This window comes from Eucyclogobius newberryi, unplaced genomic scaffold (genome assembly GCF_026437365.1).
Source record: "Eucyclogobius newberryi isolate DKJ021-1_F unplaced genomic scaffold, fEucNew1.0.hap1 SCAF_21, whole genome shotgun sequence".
Classification (NCBI taxonomy): Eukaryota; Metazoa; Chordata; class Actinopteri; order Gobiiformes; family Gobiidae; genus Eucyclogobius; species Eucyclogobius newberryi.
Genome location: NW_027315846.1, coordinates 15848943 through 15865291, shown reverse-complemented (window position 1 = coordinate 15865291; position 16349 = coordinate 15848943).

Genomic DNA, 16349 nt, shown 5'->3' with positions numbered 1-16349 from the left:
ATATCTATTATTTAATTCATTACACATCATATTTATTAAGGATACAAGTACAGACAGATGCCTGAGGGCAAAAAGGAAAAAAATAAATAATAATAATATATATATATATTTTTTAAAAATATTACTTGGACAAGCTTGGCGGGCCAGATTGAAAGGCGTTGCAGGCCGGATGTGGCCCGCGGGCCGTAGTTTGCCCACCCCTGTTATAGGGGTTAATCCCACATTGATTTATTGCTTCTATGTGCAATAGTACCTTTTATCTGGCTGGAACAATTTGGTTGTCTTTGTTGACACACTACCATCCCAAGACAAATTAACTATAGTATATGCTATATTCCTATTTGGGATATTTATGATTAATAGACCCTTTAGAATCCTATGTCATCAGACTGTTGCTGAGTCAAAGTGATATAGATCCTAATACATACACAATGATTAACTGCCAGCACAAAACAACAATGAGGAATATTTTTAATTTTCCATGGTAGAGATTACAAAGGATGGAGAAAAAAAATTCACGGAAGCATAATTTGTGGTAATGTATGTAATGTGTCTCTAGACAAAATGTTAGACAATAGTGGATTCAACATTTGTGTCCAGTGTTTATTATAATATCCTTTTAAATAAAGAAATAATGCAAAATACAACTGTAAATGTGTTCAAAGCTGGCTCTGCTATCTCTCACTTGTATCTAAATGGTTATCATTTGACAAGACCAGATTGATTTCTTAAATGTCGTGATATTCTGAGGTTAATCCCAGTTTCTACATTGAAATCACATACAATGTTTCCTCCATTCCCGAATTGTTTTTCTTCACAAACTTTTAAAGGGTTTATAGTTTGTGAAAACAAAATACTGGCTTACTAGCTCAGCATGATACATTTTGTGCACACTAAAACAAATAAATAAAAATATTGTTGACAAAAATATGTATCCTCCAAATAAAGAATGTGCTGGGTGAGTAATATGAGCATTCCAGTAACCTAAATTGCAACTCTCGTTCTCTGAGCCTATCTGCCTCTGTGAACAAAATATCTCTAGTTCACTCTTTGTTTTTGTGTTTTCCCGTACACATTCTTCACGGCAATGCTTTATATTTTGGTGGAGGCCTGACGTTTCTTTAAGGATGCTACACTGCAATAAAAACATAAATACAGATACAGAAAAACTCTCCTTTTCCATCCACGCTTGCATTGTTTATTGCCACTTTCAAACGTGTTAATTTCTTTATCTACTTTTGGGGACTTTTATCTTTTTCGCTTGTCCACTGATATTACCGCCCATAAATCTCAATGAAGCCCTTGCATAAACACAATAGTCAACAGACAGAAAGGCCAATTTGACGCACAAAACGTTCATCATAGGAAACCATCTCCCACGTAAAATATTGTATACAATATTGTCCATAATTTCCTTGAACAAAAAACGTGAACGTGAAAATATGAAATGGCATCTAAGGTTAGGGTTAAGGTTAAGGTTAAGGTTAAGGTTAAGGTTAAGGTTAAGGTTAAGATTAGGGTTAAGGTTAAGATTAAGGTACACGTTATTATCCCCATAGGAACAAGTGTCTGGTTGAATAGTATCTGATTGGTTCAAATGGAGAACGATGACAGAGCTTGGGCTGAGATTGTGCCGAGTCTTGTGCTTTTTATAATTATTTACTACATGTTATTTAATTAAACCAAGTAGCAGTTTATGAAGAAAAGTTGAAAGATAAAAGTTGACAATTACTGTGCTGTGTTCAACCAAGGAATCCCTGGTACCACTTTATAAAAACTACATTTTGATTAGCTTTAGTAGAACATGAACAAATATTGAATTTATAATGAGCATATGGTTCGTAATGAAAGTGTTTGTTTGATTAATTAATGAAGTAGTAACTAAGCCTGAATCATTCGATTAAAGCATCTGGTCTTGCTTTGTTAAGGCTATAAAAGTGTAGTTTGTATAAAGTTTTACCAAATCCATCTATCTATGTAATCACTATACCAAGACTCTACCACTTTATAAAACTACACTTTAACTCGCCTTAACAAAGACTTAATTCATAACGAACATGTAGTTTATTAAGCATGATTCAGGTTTAGAAGGTGAGGAGTATTTGATTCCACAAAGATTTATGCCAAAATCAAAATGCAATTATTAACGTGATTAATGTAAACAATATAAGTTTAGTGAAAGGAGTAGTCTAGTCTTTACTTTAACATGGAGTGAGCTGCAGCTTTGAGGTGAAAGTGGAGATACAGGCCTAATGTCGCACAGATGTCCTATACTTATCACACAACCTTTCAAAATGTTGTAAATAAACTGCTCCTGGCAATTTGTGTCATTTTTTAAGTTCAAGTTAGTTTGATGCATTAACATTTTCCATCTGCGGCTGGTAATGATGGCGCAGGTACTTTAGTGGGATTCATTATAGTGGAGATGTATGACCATCTGGCTCATGGTGCTGCCATGAACAGGTGCCTCATACAAGAGCAGTTATTCTGAACAAGGCAAAACCTGAATCCATATAAGAACTCGGAAAAAACCTCCTGAAAGGGTTACGTGGACAGGAGGGTGGTCATCGTTGTAAAAGTTACTGCGTATGGCCTGCCAGTATAATTCATTCTGGAGTGAATAGTTAGTAGTGTGATTTTTAGCACAATTATGCTCCATTTTTGAATGTAAATAGCTCTGTGTGTTCTGTGTTGTTGTAGCTTAATTTATACTTCCAACCGTTTCCATTGTCTGGGCTGTATTTTTGTTAAATAACCAGCAGAGGGCGCTCAAGGTCACTTAGATACTTGACCAAAACAGAAGAAGTGCAACTGGAAAAACAAACATGGCGACAAAAATACATTTTTAGAACCCATTTGATTGAAATGAGCCAAGAAAACCAATATTTTGTTTTGTAGCTTGTTTTAGTCACTTTTTTAAAAAGTTGAGCTTCCACCGTTGCTTTGCGTTCACTACCGTCCCCAGTGGTCAGCACATGTCCAGCTTAATTTCACATTCATGATGTGTGAGCAGACAAATCACATATGGACCAAATGATGGACAAAACAACGCATTTGCATCTCGAACACAGAGGATAAATTAGTATTTATTTTATTTCTTGAATTAAAACAGAACACAAACATAGATCAAGACTTAAACAAATTGACAACAGATGTCAGTTTAATTTTGCAGTGGGGGTCGGTTGCATGGGTTATTTTGGGGTCCCAGACTGGGTTGTATGCCCTGCAATACATTTTGATGGGCTCTGTTGGTATAAATGTGTATATGTCTTTGCTGTCATGCATTACCCATGACCTGACAACCATCTCTTCTAAAGATAAACTTAGCTTACAAAGTTCCCTAATTGTCTTTGAGTGTCCAGTATGAATCATCTCACCTGTCTACCTCACCTGACCCTTTTGTCTGCTCTAAACTAAACCCTGTTCCCTGTGTGGACACTGTACCTCTCTCTCCACTGTCCTCTGTGCTTCCCTCCGTTCAGAGGCTTGTTCTCTCGCTCTCCAGTCCTGCCTCCTCCCCTCGTCTCTCTCTGCATTGCAGTATCTGTGTCAGCCATCGGCAGTGGGCTGTCTGCTCCAGACACTGCAGTTCTTCCTAAGCAGCTGGACAGGAAGTCACATGGATTGGCTGATATAAGTTATGGGAACTTATAGCTCTTTTGTAAACCTAAAATTGATGTACTCACTATTGGTGTTGTAAATTGGTTTGTTTCTGCATGGAAAGTTGCACCGTGTGGCATTAAAACTAGTTTGTATTCATGAGATCTGACCTATTTGTCTAAAAAAAAGTATAGATAAATGAGCAAAGAAAATACCCAAGTCAAAATAAATCACAGGGGTGGGCAATTATTTATCCTCTGAGGGCCATATTCGAGTCAAGTTAAGTGGTGGAGGGCCAGACTGTGTTAATTGGTGTTACAAATACACTTTTTTGTAAATTATAGGCTATTGAATTGATTATTTAATTTAATGTAACTTCTATTAAGGACACAAGTGCAGACACATGTTACATAGCTAAGACAGTTAAAGAATAGAAACTAAAATCGTAAGGGGGGCTGAATCAAAACAGCCCGAGGGCCACATCTGGCCCCTGCGCCCACAAATGCCCAGGTCTGATCTATTACATACATTTTTTAAAAAATAATTTAAATGTTAAATTTAGGAAAATATTTACAGATTACAATACATTTCTTATATTTTCTTGTGAATTTTTGTTATATATTTTTGTTTGCTCAAAGTTTGTGCTTGAAGTGAAAACTTCACCATGATCATGCTAAAAATAAGTACTTAGCACTTTCTACTATTCAGTCCAGTTAAATAATTTAATGGAGTGGACATCAACTACTTATTTTCATGACGATAAATAGTCATACTGTATATTATCTCCATGGAGACAAGAAAAGTATGCTTGCTTGATATCATTCATTCAGCTGTCTATATCTATCCGCATATCAAAAGAGGGAGAAGTTTCACACTGAACTGATTTTAGCGTTCATATTGCTGGGCTCCAAGTAAATTTAGCTATCTAACCCTAACCCACTAAAGGCAAAAGAACTGTGTGTGTGCGTGTGCCGTCTGTGTGTGGTTGGCTGCGCACGTGTGTGTCGTTTGTGTGTGACATTTCAACAATGTCGGGCTGTGAACAGGTTTGAGCCTTTAAACGCTGTCAGCCAAAGTGTACCTGTGGGGTTCAGGTCGAATTCTGTCGGGCTTAACTTTTAGTTCATATCACACCCCCTTTTCTTATCTTATATTTATCATGTTCTGTGTGAAAACTTTTTACTTTTGCTCCCTTTACTCCCACTAATCTCCTAATCACTCCCTTACATGTCCGCAGACCCCCCAACGCGCTGCCCAGGGAAGAGTCCATCTCTTTAGCGGGCACTCTTTCCTCTTACCTCCTGCTGCGATCGGCTGTAGGACTGTGGGGTCTTTCTCCCCCTCCTGTCTGAAGTCCACTGCTGCTGCTTTTGATCGTAATATGTCCTGCAGTGGCTAAACACTGGACGCAAATATGAAGGGAATTCCAACATCTTAAGAAAACCTTTGGTGTGAATATACTGTGCCAAGTAACTGCTGCAATAACCCTGGACATGTTTTCATTTGAACAGTTGCATCACTTTTCGAATTGTTTTCAGAATGATGAAAATGTAGCATGGCTCATTTACAGACTCTTAATCACATCCCAGTGCATCCAGTTGGTGTAGGATACGCTTATTGTTTAGGTGGAAAAAGGAAACTGGAGTTAAGCCTGTTGCAGTTATAAATGGTGAAAAAATATAAGTCCAATATAAGTATAGTATAAGTATAGACGATAAACAATAATATTTAAATTAATTTGTGTCATTAACGTGCTCTCTCTAAAGCAAGATATAAAAAAGAAAATTATTCTAAATACTCAATACCAACTGTTTATACATAACTTTACTGAATTAGTAACCAAACAAAACAGAGAATAAACAATGCAAATATTTAAATATATCAAAAATAAGAGACAAGTCAAATCAAGTATTAAAAAGCGACAAGAAAAACAACATCTGGCTCAGAGATAAAAGTGTTTTATGTCTAAATATACAACATTATGAAAACAAAAAACACTGCAATAAATACAGAATGAAACACTTTATTAGTTTGTACCTATATGAATCAAACATCTTATTTATTCATCCGTCTTCAGCTCGAATCACAGTCTTGAGTTCCACACTATTACAAAAACATGTGACTATAGTCGGGTCAAGACAAGACTATTGGGACTAACAAATGCAACTTTTATGAGCATTTTGAGCCTTTTGTTCTGACCCCATACTGTGCATTTTGTGTGTACATTTAGGTTGTGTCTGTTTTTACTTTATTTGGTGAACACCTTATTAATTAATGCAAGGCTTATTACAGGTATCTTATTTACAGTTTTATGTTGCTGCTATCATGTGAATTTTGTTCACGGACATTGGCTATGAAAGGTTGATTCTGATCTCTTGTAGTTGTTGTTCTGAGTGATTCATGCATTGTTGTGAATGTGTGTTGTTCTGTATTTGAGGCATGAAGACGCAAGACGACGTCCATCTGCGTTTACAGTATCTCGTGTCCCAGCTCAAGTGGTGTTAGATCAATATTGACCTTCAAAGCCCTCCACAACCCGGGCCCCCATGACCTGGCCCCCCATGACCTCACAGACCTTCTCCAGTACCACACTCCATCCCGCTCCAAACACCTTTCCCTTGTCCTTCAGGTTAGACACAGAGCTTTTCCTTTTCTCCACCCTCTAGAACTCTACCTCAACAACTTTTGGACTCTACAGCTCTCCACCTTAAAGAAAAATCTCAAGAACCATTGTTTAAATTCATTTTCTCAATATTTATGTATATATTTATCTTTGAGTGTCCTGAAAATCACTATGTGAATGCAATTATTATTAATATATATATATATAAACCGGTTTACAACAAACACAGGTAACATTTTAAAATAAGATTCCTTAATAAACTATTTATAAGGCATTATTACCCACTAGTTATTTAGGTATTTATTTATGCACTTTTCTAGCATTTGTACATGGCTTATAATACCTTTTGAATGTTGATAATTGATAGTAACAAAAAACATGTGTGCTTATTTAACTATCTTTAATAACCAAGTGATAAATGCTTGTAAATGCCTTCTAAGTGCATACAAACAATAACTAGTGCTTATCAACGCCTTATTAATAGTTAACTAAGCAACCTGATTTTAAAAACGTTGCCGTGCACAATATAAAATAGCTCTGATTCGGTTCAGTTTTGTGTATTTGTCCGTGTCAATCAGATTTACGTAAAAGTTAAAAGTAAAAGTGAAGCGTTTTTTACCTCCATGTTAATACATTATGTGAAGGATGTCTATATGTCAAACTCCATAACTTTGAGATGCGCTTGTTCTCTTTTGTGCTCATTATTTCGGTTCCTGCTGATTCTATCCACTGAAACACACATCACATTCACATCAAAAACTTGAACATATCACCTGCAAATCTTGTTAGGACTTTCTTTCCACAATTTTTCATTCATTTATAGTTTTTAATGACACTGGAGCAGCACAAGCCACAAATGATCACATGAGTCTGTTAAGGTCAGATATGGAAATGCGTTTTGCCACTTGCTTCAAAAATAGTTACCGTACTGCCGGTAATTCCTCGACTCTGCAAAAGGCAGACTGTTTCCATGAAATCCAATGACCTCCCACCTGCTCACATTTCGGAGATGACAGCAACACTTAAGAGGCTGGCCCACGAAGAACCCAGTGTAAAGTTGAAGTAAATTGGTTGGTATTAGAGAGCCGGTCCATGTAATGACTTGCTTTACGGATTTTAAGATATGCACTAAAGCCTGGCAGGCAGTTGGCAAAAGAGAACTTTTGCAACTTATGCTTTTGCAGGGGATTGGAGCAGGAATGTTTGCCTTTGATTACGCCGGACGATTCAAATGCATGTTAGTGTGCAGGATTTTTGCTGTGTGACTTTTTCACTTCAGCTTTCCTCCTCCAATGTCATCATAAAACATCTGCCTAACATCTGTCATGTTTCGCAAATTGACGTGGAATGGGTCAGTTGCCCTTCTTAAAACCAACTTTCATTTGTGATCCTCGTGACTGATAAGCAAGTTTAATTGACTGGTGTACCACAGATGAAATGTGGTACACCAGTCAATTATAAGCACTGGAACACCTTTCATTATTTAACCTTGTACACTTCCAGGTTTAGAATAGACTGATACTTATGTAAACACTCTATCAATTCATTTTAATGAAGCATCAAAAAGAAAAAGAAAGAAAATTGATTTCAGACCACCAGACACATGATGGTTGTTCACCCATTTACCAACAAGTAATAACTATCAATATCTAATCCAATCTAACTTTAACCTAGAGCGGGGGTGTCTAAATTATGGACAAATGTGGCCTTCAGACCACTTATTGTTGGGCCTGAGACTTCCTGCTAAATTGGCCCAAAATACCAAAACATTTGATCTTATAACTTAAATAACATGTTGATGTTATACAAACCTAAAATGAATGTCTTACTAAAGGTACGGTGGCTGCATCAAATGCAATATTTTGAATGATTCGCGTAATGTCCCATGTGGGACAATAAAGGAATATCTTATCATATCTTATCTTAATTGTCATGTTGTTTTTGGCCTTCATATGTTCTGGCTCTGGTGTTACTCACGTGTGGTCGAGTGGTTTCAGTTTCCTAAACAGTCCTGTTTTTTCATAGTTTAAATAATGTTTGGAGGCTCACGCTAACTCTCCCATTGGAAGTGCATAAGTGCTAACTCGATGAATGGTACCACAGGCGTTTTGTTTACAATCACTGGAAGAGGCTATAGACTGTGAAGATATAAAGACCCTAAACTCCTCACAAAAGCACAATGATCCCTCTTCAATTATTAGTTTGTTTAGAATGGGACACTACATGTTAATTAATATTTTATATATATATTAGACAGATCTTTAGTCCCATGGCAGGTTAGGACAGACAAGCTAGAGGTCTGAACAATGTCCATGTTCTGCCTATAATTACTTACTTTAAACTTAATGTCTAGACTGATTATTGTATATTCCACAACCATCTAAAAAGTTTAGCTATTTCTTTTACTTTCTTAAAATGTCTTTTGAATAATTCACAACCAAAGTCAATCTCCTCCACTTGTCAAGTAAATGATCTGGCTGTTTTCATTATTTCAGGCTGTATAACTTGAGCTGTGAGAATCACAGAATCGCTGGAAGAAATGCAGAGATTGTGAACTTGCTTTGTTGGTTCTTTGATGAGTGCATCTCTGCTGTAGCTTGTCAAGTTGAAGTTTAGCAATTCACAGAAAATCTTCCCACAGAAACTTCAGATGAAAAAAAACAAAAGCTATCTTGTTGTGCATATTTTGACAAGTATTGGCGTTGAAGCTTGTACAGTATTAACCTCTGTCAAGAGAAGCAAGCAAGTAAGAATTTTACTGCATATTTTAAACTATGTTTTGAGAATACACTTTCATATGTTTATAGAAAAACAATAGAAATAGGTCTGACTGAAAATATGAAAAAACTAAAAAACTAAATCGGAACAACATGGAATGATTTGGAAACATTCTTGAGATCATTTAAGAAGTAACAAACATGCTCGAATTTGTCAATTAATGGCTCAGAACGCGAGGGTCGGCAACATTCTTGTCTATATCGAGTCAAGCAAGCTCCAGGTGATGTTACAGAGGAGTTCAGTGGCTGTGGTCAGGGCAATCAAGACAAGCAGTGATTGACCAATAAAATAAAAAATTATCACATGTCACAACTATATTTTAAATTGTTCCGATATATATCCAAATAAGCCTGTTTTTCTCCTTACTTCTGCTGCTGAAGCTTGGCTGAATTCACGGCATCTTTTAGCGGCCTCTAAAGGCCGCTGAGCTGTACTGTGCGAAGCTTGGTTCTTCTTCTCTCGCCTTTTTTATTCTGTACAGAGGCCCGTTCATGTTCTAACGAGTTTTTACAACCTGAGCGGACAGCAGCTTGTTTTAGAGGCCTGTGCATGTGCTCTGAGGACAACACAGCCTCAAACCCATGGATCTATGCTCAAACCACACTGAATGGTAGCATCAGCCCTCCTGTACGGTGTGGCCTGCTGGAGCAGCAGCATCACAGAGAGGGAGAGGAAGAAGCTGGACAACGTCATCAAGAAGTCCAGCTCCGTCCTGGGCTGTGCTCTGGACTCAGTGCAGGAGGTGGGAGACAGACGGGTCCTGGCTAGATTCACATCTATGCTGGACCATGAGTCTCACCCCCTGCAGGACACTCTGTCCGCTCTGGAGAGCAGCTTCAGTGAGAGACTGATCCACCCTCGATGTGTGAAGGAGACGTTTCGCAGTTCTTTCCTTCCTGCTGCTGTCAGACTTTATTACAAACACTGTTAGTCCTGAACACTCGCAATACTGACTTAACCATGTGCAATTACTGTGCAATTCATGTGCAATTACTGTGCAATTCATGTGCAATTACTGTCGTGTGCAATTACAGTCGTGACACATATCCATGTGCAATTACTGTCATGATCACATGCAATGGTATTTATTAATTTATTTTTTATCTTAATTATTTTCCCCCTCCATCCCTTGTTGGGAAATGGGAGGTTTTGTCTATAGGAGTTTTTTTTTTATATAAGAGATCTTCTATTGAGAGTGTTTTTCAAACTTCCTACAAGTTATCTGTTCTTTTCCTCTGTATCTACCTGCGTTGCAACAATGAAATTTCCCCATGTGTGGACAATAAAGGCTTATCTTATCTTATCTTACCTTATAAACCTTGAATGAATCTTGGATCTTTGCAGGTTTTGATAAATTGAACATGGACGAGTGAGAAGAGAGAAATCTCTGTAGCTAAGGCTCTGCTCACATTTCTAATTATTAAATGTTTATTAGAAATACAGTCATTTAATAACATAGTGCATTTTGTAATGAATTGATCAGTGAGACTATTCAATCAATCCAGCCTCTAAAACACATATAATACTATAGCTCAGTAGGATAAATCGTTACCTTTCCTGTGGGAGACCGGAGTTCAAGCATATTGGCCTTGGATGTTTTTTTTGTTTAACTTTTGCGTGCAAATGTTATCCACAAATATTGATGCCCCCCAAGTCTGCTCGCCCAACAATAAAAGTCACCACAGGTCTCATCTATAAAGCAAACTGCACCCAGAGATATTAGAGACGAGGCAGAAGGTGACGATCTCAGAGAGGAGAGAAGGAGCCAGTTTGAGGATGAGGATTCACTATTACTCTAATAATAATCTTAATCACAATATTATTGCTTGTGAGCGGAATTAGGAGTATTAAAAGCATCTCCTTTTACATATTGTTGCTCTAGACCCAACTTCATGTGTTGCTGTCAGGTTATATAATTTAAATATATGTTCTTTTAATTGTTTCCATTCGTGTGCTGCCCGGTGATCGAGTGGTTAAGGCGGCCGCACACGTGCCAGGCTCAATGTGCAGCCGGCCGCAGTGTCATGAGTTTGATTATATAACTATACCAACATGGCTGATTTAGACTTCATTCAGATTTAAATTATGTTGATTTTACTCTCCATCTCTCTCCACACAGTTTACACCTTATATGTTTCAATCATTCCATTAACCTGCAGTCGGTGCTGGCTCCATCAATCATTCAATCAATCAATCACCTCCACTATGCCTTCAGCCCGATCTTGTAGAGAGTGTCAGTTCGACCAACAAAAGGACAAGAGAAAGTCCCAGTTATCTGTCATTCAGTGTCTGTCAGTGGTTGGACACGATGAGGAGATTTAACCAAAAACTTTCACTCAAGAAGAGCTGATTTTGACAAAGTGCTGTGGTTCCTTCACCGATGTCAACATCCACTGTCCGCATTGAATTCCAGGGTAGTTATTTTCACAAAAACACAATACATTGGTGGTGGTGACATTAATCAAAGACTACATTTGTTTCTACACTTTTAATCGCAGACTGTCATTAAGTCATTTCAATGCTCTTCACAAATGGCTGTAACAATTCTATGATCATTAGCGTGTGGTTTGAGAATGAAATACAATATTTCTCTGGTAACAGCGTGATTAAAATGAATAAAGTTTCCGTTCTTAAATAGTAGAACACTTTATAACTTTTTGACTATTTTATTTGCTTATGCATTTGTTTTCAGCAGATTTAGTAATCACTAAACAACAATTTACATGCATTTTTTTTTGCAGTCTTGCACTCAATAGCTCATGGGATTGAAGCATTTTAACTAATGTGGTAATCTTTCATTTAAAAGACTATATTGCTTGATTCTATCTATTTATTTTACATGGCAAGGATAATAACCAGAACAGAAATGGGCTGACTATACTGAATAAGATGTTTTGTAGGCCCAGTTTTTGACAGTGTAGTTTCTCCGGTCTGCCCTGTGAAGTATGTATTCCGTCCAGAAGCCTATATATCCTGCATTACCCTCTCCGTGGTAACAGTGGGTGCTCGGGGAGTTGGTATAAAGCGCCGTCATCCTGTTGCTGTCTGATTCTAGCTGCTGCACAATCCTCGCCCGCCTCACGTTCTCATTTTTTTTCCCTGAAGTCGGTCTTGTGCAAACACGAGGCGAAGAACTGAAATGACAAAACACTGCAGCTCAGTCTGTGAGAGCTCTTTCAAACAGAGGGAAACTTCATAGGTCTGCAAGTTTGTGTGAAGAAGCTGCAACATTGTGATGCTTGTTGTGGAGAGACAGTCTATCCCAAAATGCAGAAATGTACTGTTTTGTTGTCTTTAAAAATCATGGGTCTTATAGTGTGTGGTGGAGTTTTTTAAGGAAGAGATTTGAACAGAGGACTATGGTCCAATATGGATATAAAATATTGGACTTCCTGTGGTGATAATAAACATTTTTAAAATCTATTGCAAGGCTACTCATTGACATACAGTTCACTAATACAATTGTAATTAAGAGCACATAGCTCTTCTTCTGCTCTTCTGCAGAAAACAATACAGACTGCAAACTATTATAACACTCTGTTACATTTATAAAAACATGATTTAGACATCTGTAAGAAGTTGAACCACTTTGACTTTGTGCATGCTGAGGTGTCAGCTCCGCGGAGCCGCGCCAGCTGAACGCATCACATGTTTAGTTTCATTCTGTCTTTTTTGCAGTTTCTAATTGAATATGAAGTTAAATTTCATCATCTATAGACCGTTTTGCTCCTTGTGTTTCATAGAATACGTAGGTGTTTCCTGCTTTGCCCCTGATCTCTCTACATCTGTTTAAACTGTGGCTTGTGGAGTTGCCCCAGCGCCGCTCAAATTTGTAGAGAAAGAGAGCACTCAAGTTCTAGTTTTGAATTGATAAAGAACTAAAGACAGAGTAGGCCTATTCTAGCCTGCCAATTGAATTGCACAGGGAATTGTGCAGCTGCTGCACAAATAGCCTATTGTGTCATTCAATCCAAACTGCCTGGTCAAGCTGGTGGTGCCCCTTGGAGTACTTGCCGCCCTACGCACTGTGCGTTATGTGCGTAATGGGAGCGGCGGCACTGCCGCTCTGCTTTTGGCAGCTGCAGTTGCGATGATATTAATGGTTATGATATCTCAGGTGTCAGCTGACACGATGCACACATGTCTTCAAAATCGTTCACAAGGATCCAAAGTCGACTCACGCTTCTGCAAATTCGGGGAGAAGCACATGGAGATCTAAAACACACAAAGTATCCTGTAGTTTGTGCCAAGCTTGAGAAAAAAAATAAACAATTAAAAACATCCTTAAGAATATATATATATATATATATATATATATATATATATATATATATATATATATATATATATATATATATATATATATATATATATATATATATATATATATATTTATATTTATATTATATTATATTATACGTATCTGGGATTTTTTTTTTACAGGAAAAAATATTAGATTACAGATATTGTGATTGAGAATTTACTCAAATCAGCAAAGTGTTAAGTAACTTCCCAAAAGACACTGGTCAGAGCTGGAATCGCTCTAGCACCGCTGCCTCTGTAACAATCACAATATTTTGATCACCAAAAATACTTAGGATTTGCAATAATGTTGAAAATCTAACCACTTTAGGGATGGACTGAATTCTTAAAATGGCTCCCCACAATCTGATCCCATGTGCAGTGAGTCATCACTGTCGACAGCCGTGTGCTTGGATCTGCAGTGTGCGGTCAGACTGGTCAGAGGATACATCCAGGGGCTGATGCTTGAGGACAGGGGTCAATAGACAGTGTGAGAGACAGTATCCCACGTCAAATCGTGAGAAGGGTTTAGGAATTTGATTCACACAGCTTTATTTCCACCTCAAATCATTTACAGACTGATGTAATTCTATGAGAAAAATAAAGTGGAGGAGGGAGAGCAGGACTGCAGGCTTGTTCTTTGAATGGATGACTGTTACATATGCTAAGCACACATGATCAGGCTGTCACCAGGTAAAGTGCAGCACATTCAATCGTGCACATTGCAGCCTTATGTTTTTGTCACTGCGTATTGTTTTTCTCTCTGAAAAAAAATGACATTACAACCCATTTCATTAGTACTTGAGAGGTTTCACACAAACAATGACGTGGCATATAAGGGTGTACAATGCAGTACATAGATTATTTTCCGTTTTGATTAAATCATTATTTTCCAGGTCTTATTTCTTAATGTGCTTTTCATATAAATGTTTTTACCCTGTTCCTGTTCAGTTTTTCAGTTTAACTTCCTGTCTGTCGTTTGCCCGGCCCGCCCTTACATCATCTGTGTTTGTTTATTGTGTATTTCAGCCTCAGTTTGCTCTTTGTTGGTCCATCATCATTGTCCTGTCGCCTGCATGTTTTGCATTTTGTGATTTCTTGTGTTTCACCCATGCATTTTCTCTTCATTTTTGTTCATTTAAAGTCTTGTGTCTTTCTTTTGATTACTCCACATGACAAAAAATGAAAGAGCAGTCCAAAGAAAGTCAGTTTTGCATGCAGGATGTCCCCCATTTGTCCCAATGTCTCTAAAATGTGTTCATTTTAGGTTCCCTGCAAAGTCTTTCCATTTTGTAAATATCCAAAGTTATTTCAGTCCAGTCTTCAACAGTTGGCTTCATTCTTGTCATCCATCTCTGTGTCATTGCTTTTTTTTGGCTGCAGCCAAAAGTACATTCCACAGATATCCACCTAGTGCTTCCATTGCTAGAGTTTTACATCCGAGATGTATTGTTTTAAGGTTATATTGAAGAGATACTGCAATACTGCACCACTTTCCAAAGAACATTTTATTTTTTCCTGAACAAATAGTTTTGATCCAGCAAATTAATTTACTCCTGATACTCTTCCACACAGATCCCTCGCTGCTTATTCAACAGAAGCTAGTACAGAGGGAGCAGTTGTCTTCTGCATTTGACCCACCCTTCATTGGGGATCCTTCAAGTCTTTCTACAGGCCTCAAAAAATATGTATGTTGATGAAAAAACCCTGCCTTAAGAAAATGAGGCCTAAAACAACATCAGTCTCTTTCATAGTGAATCTAATGCTCTGAAGCTCCTGTTCTGCTATTTGAAACCTATTCGAAACTATATACTTAAGTATTTAAAAGGGCACAGGCAGCCTATAGGGTTAAGAATATATTATGTTCATGTAGCTGACCAAAGACATTCTTTGTCACCTAAAGACACATTAAACCATAATTGGACCGGGATATGATACGAGCACATATAACATTCTAACAGTTCACATATAAAACACATTCATTCTGTGCTTGTGGCACAGAAAGGACTGTCTCCACTGCCCTTTATTGTTTGTATCTGAAGTTACTGTGCAGCTTAAAGCTCTGAGGACATAGTGACACCTCCAAAACTCCATATTTATGTGTGCCTGTGATGTATGGTCATCATGTTGAGGTCCGGTGGCTGGTGTGCCCGAGCATGTCACAGAATCACCTTTAGGCCCTTCTTCCTCCGGTCATGAATATTTAAAGAGCTGTGTGAGAAGAGCCCAGAGCGGATCCACAACACTGTTTATTCAGCCTTCAACTGTGAACTGAGCTGCCAGACACACCTTTTTTATTCTACCCGGGGTTTTATTTAGTACAAGATCAAAGAAAGAAGTAGTCATTGGTAGTGTTTGATCAAAGGCATTTATAATTAAAATCTTTGAAATATTGGAGGGGGATCAATTTTTGCATATTGTTTGAAAAATGGGTTATACTTTACTTGCAAGTTAAATCAAGTTGAAGTCTTTCACTATTAAGCTTAAGGGATGATACGTAATTCAGGTTATTTTTTCGAGATCTGCGCTGTCAACACTCAAAATTCCTGCGTTTTAACATTCCCACTTTTGTCTTACAAACTTTTCAGGCAAACCCCACTGCCGTGATCCAAGACTTTAACTACCCATATATTTATATAGAGTACATGGTTGTCATGGTTGGGAGCGGAGCAAAAGCAAGGCAAGGCAAGGCAAGGCAAGGCAAGTTTATTTGTAGAGCACATTTCATACACAAGGCAATTCAAAGTGCTTCACACAGCAGGAAAAATGCATTAAAATCACAAAGAAATTACAGAAATCACAAAACATTTTAAGACATAAGAGAGAATAAATACGAGTAGCAACAAATCGATTTAGATTCCCTGATAAGGGAAATAGGCTCCTCCCTCGATGGAGCTCTATCAATGGCATTATTATTATTGCATTATTATGTCCTTAGCTCACAATTTTAAAAAGAGCCCTGAAAACAATATTTTTTGTCTTATCATGCAATGTTAGAAGTTCAAATCATCATATAAATTGTATTATGTTTTTGAAAAAAAACAAC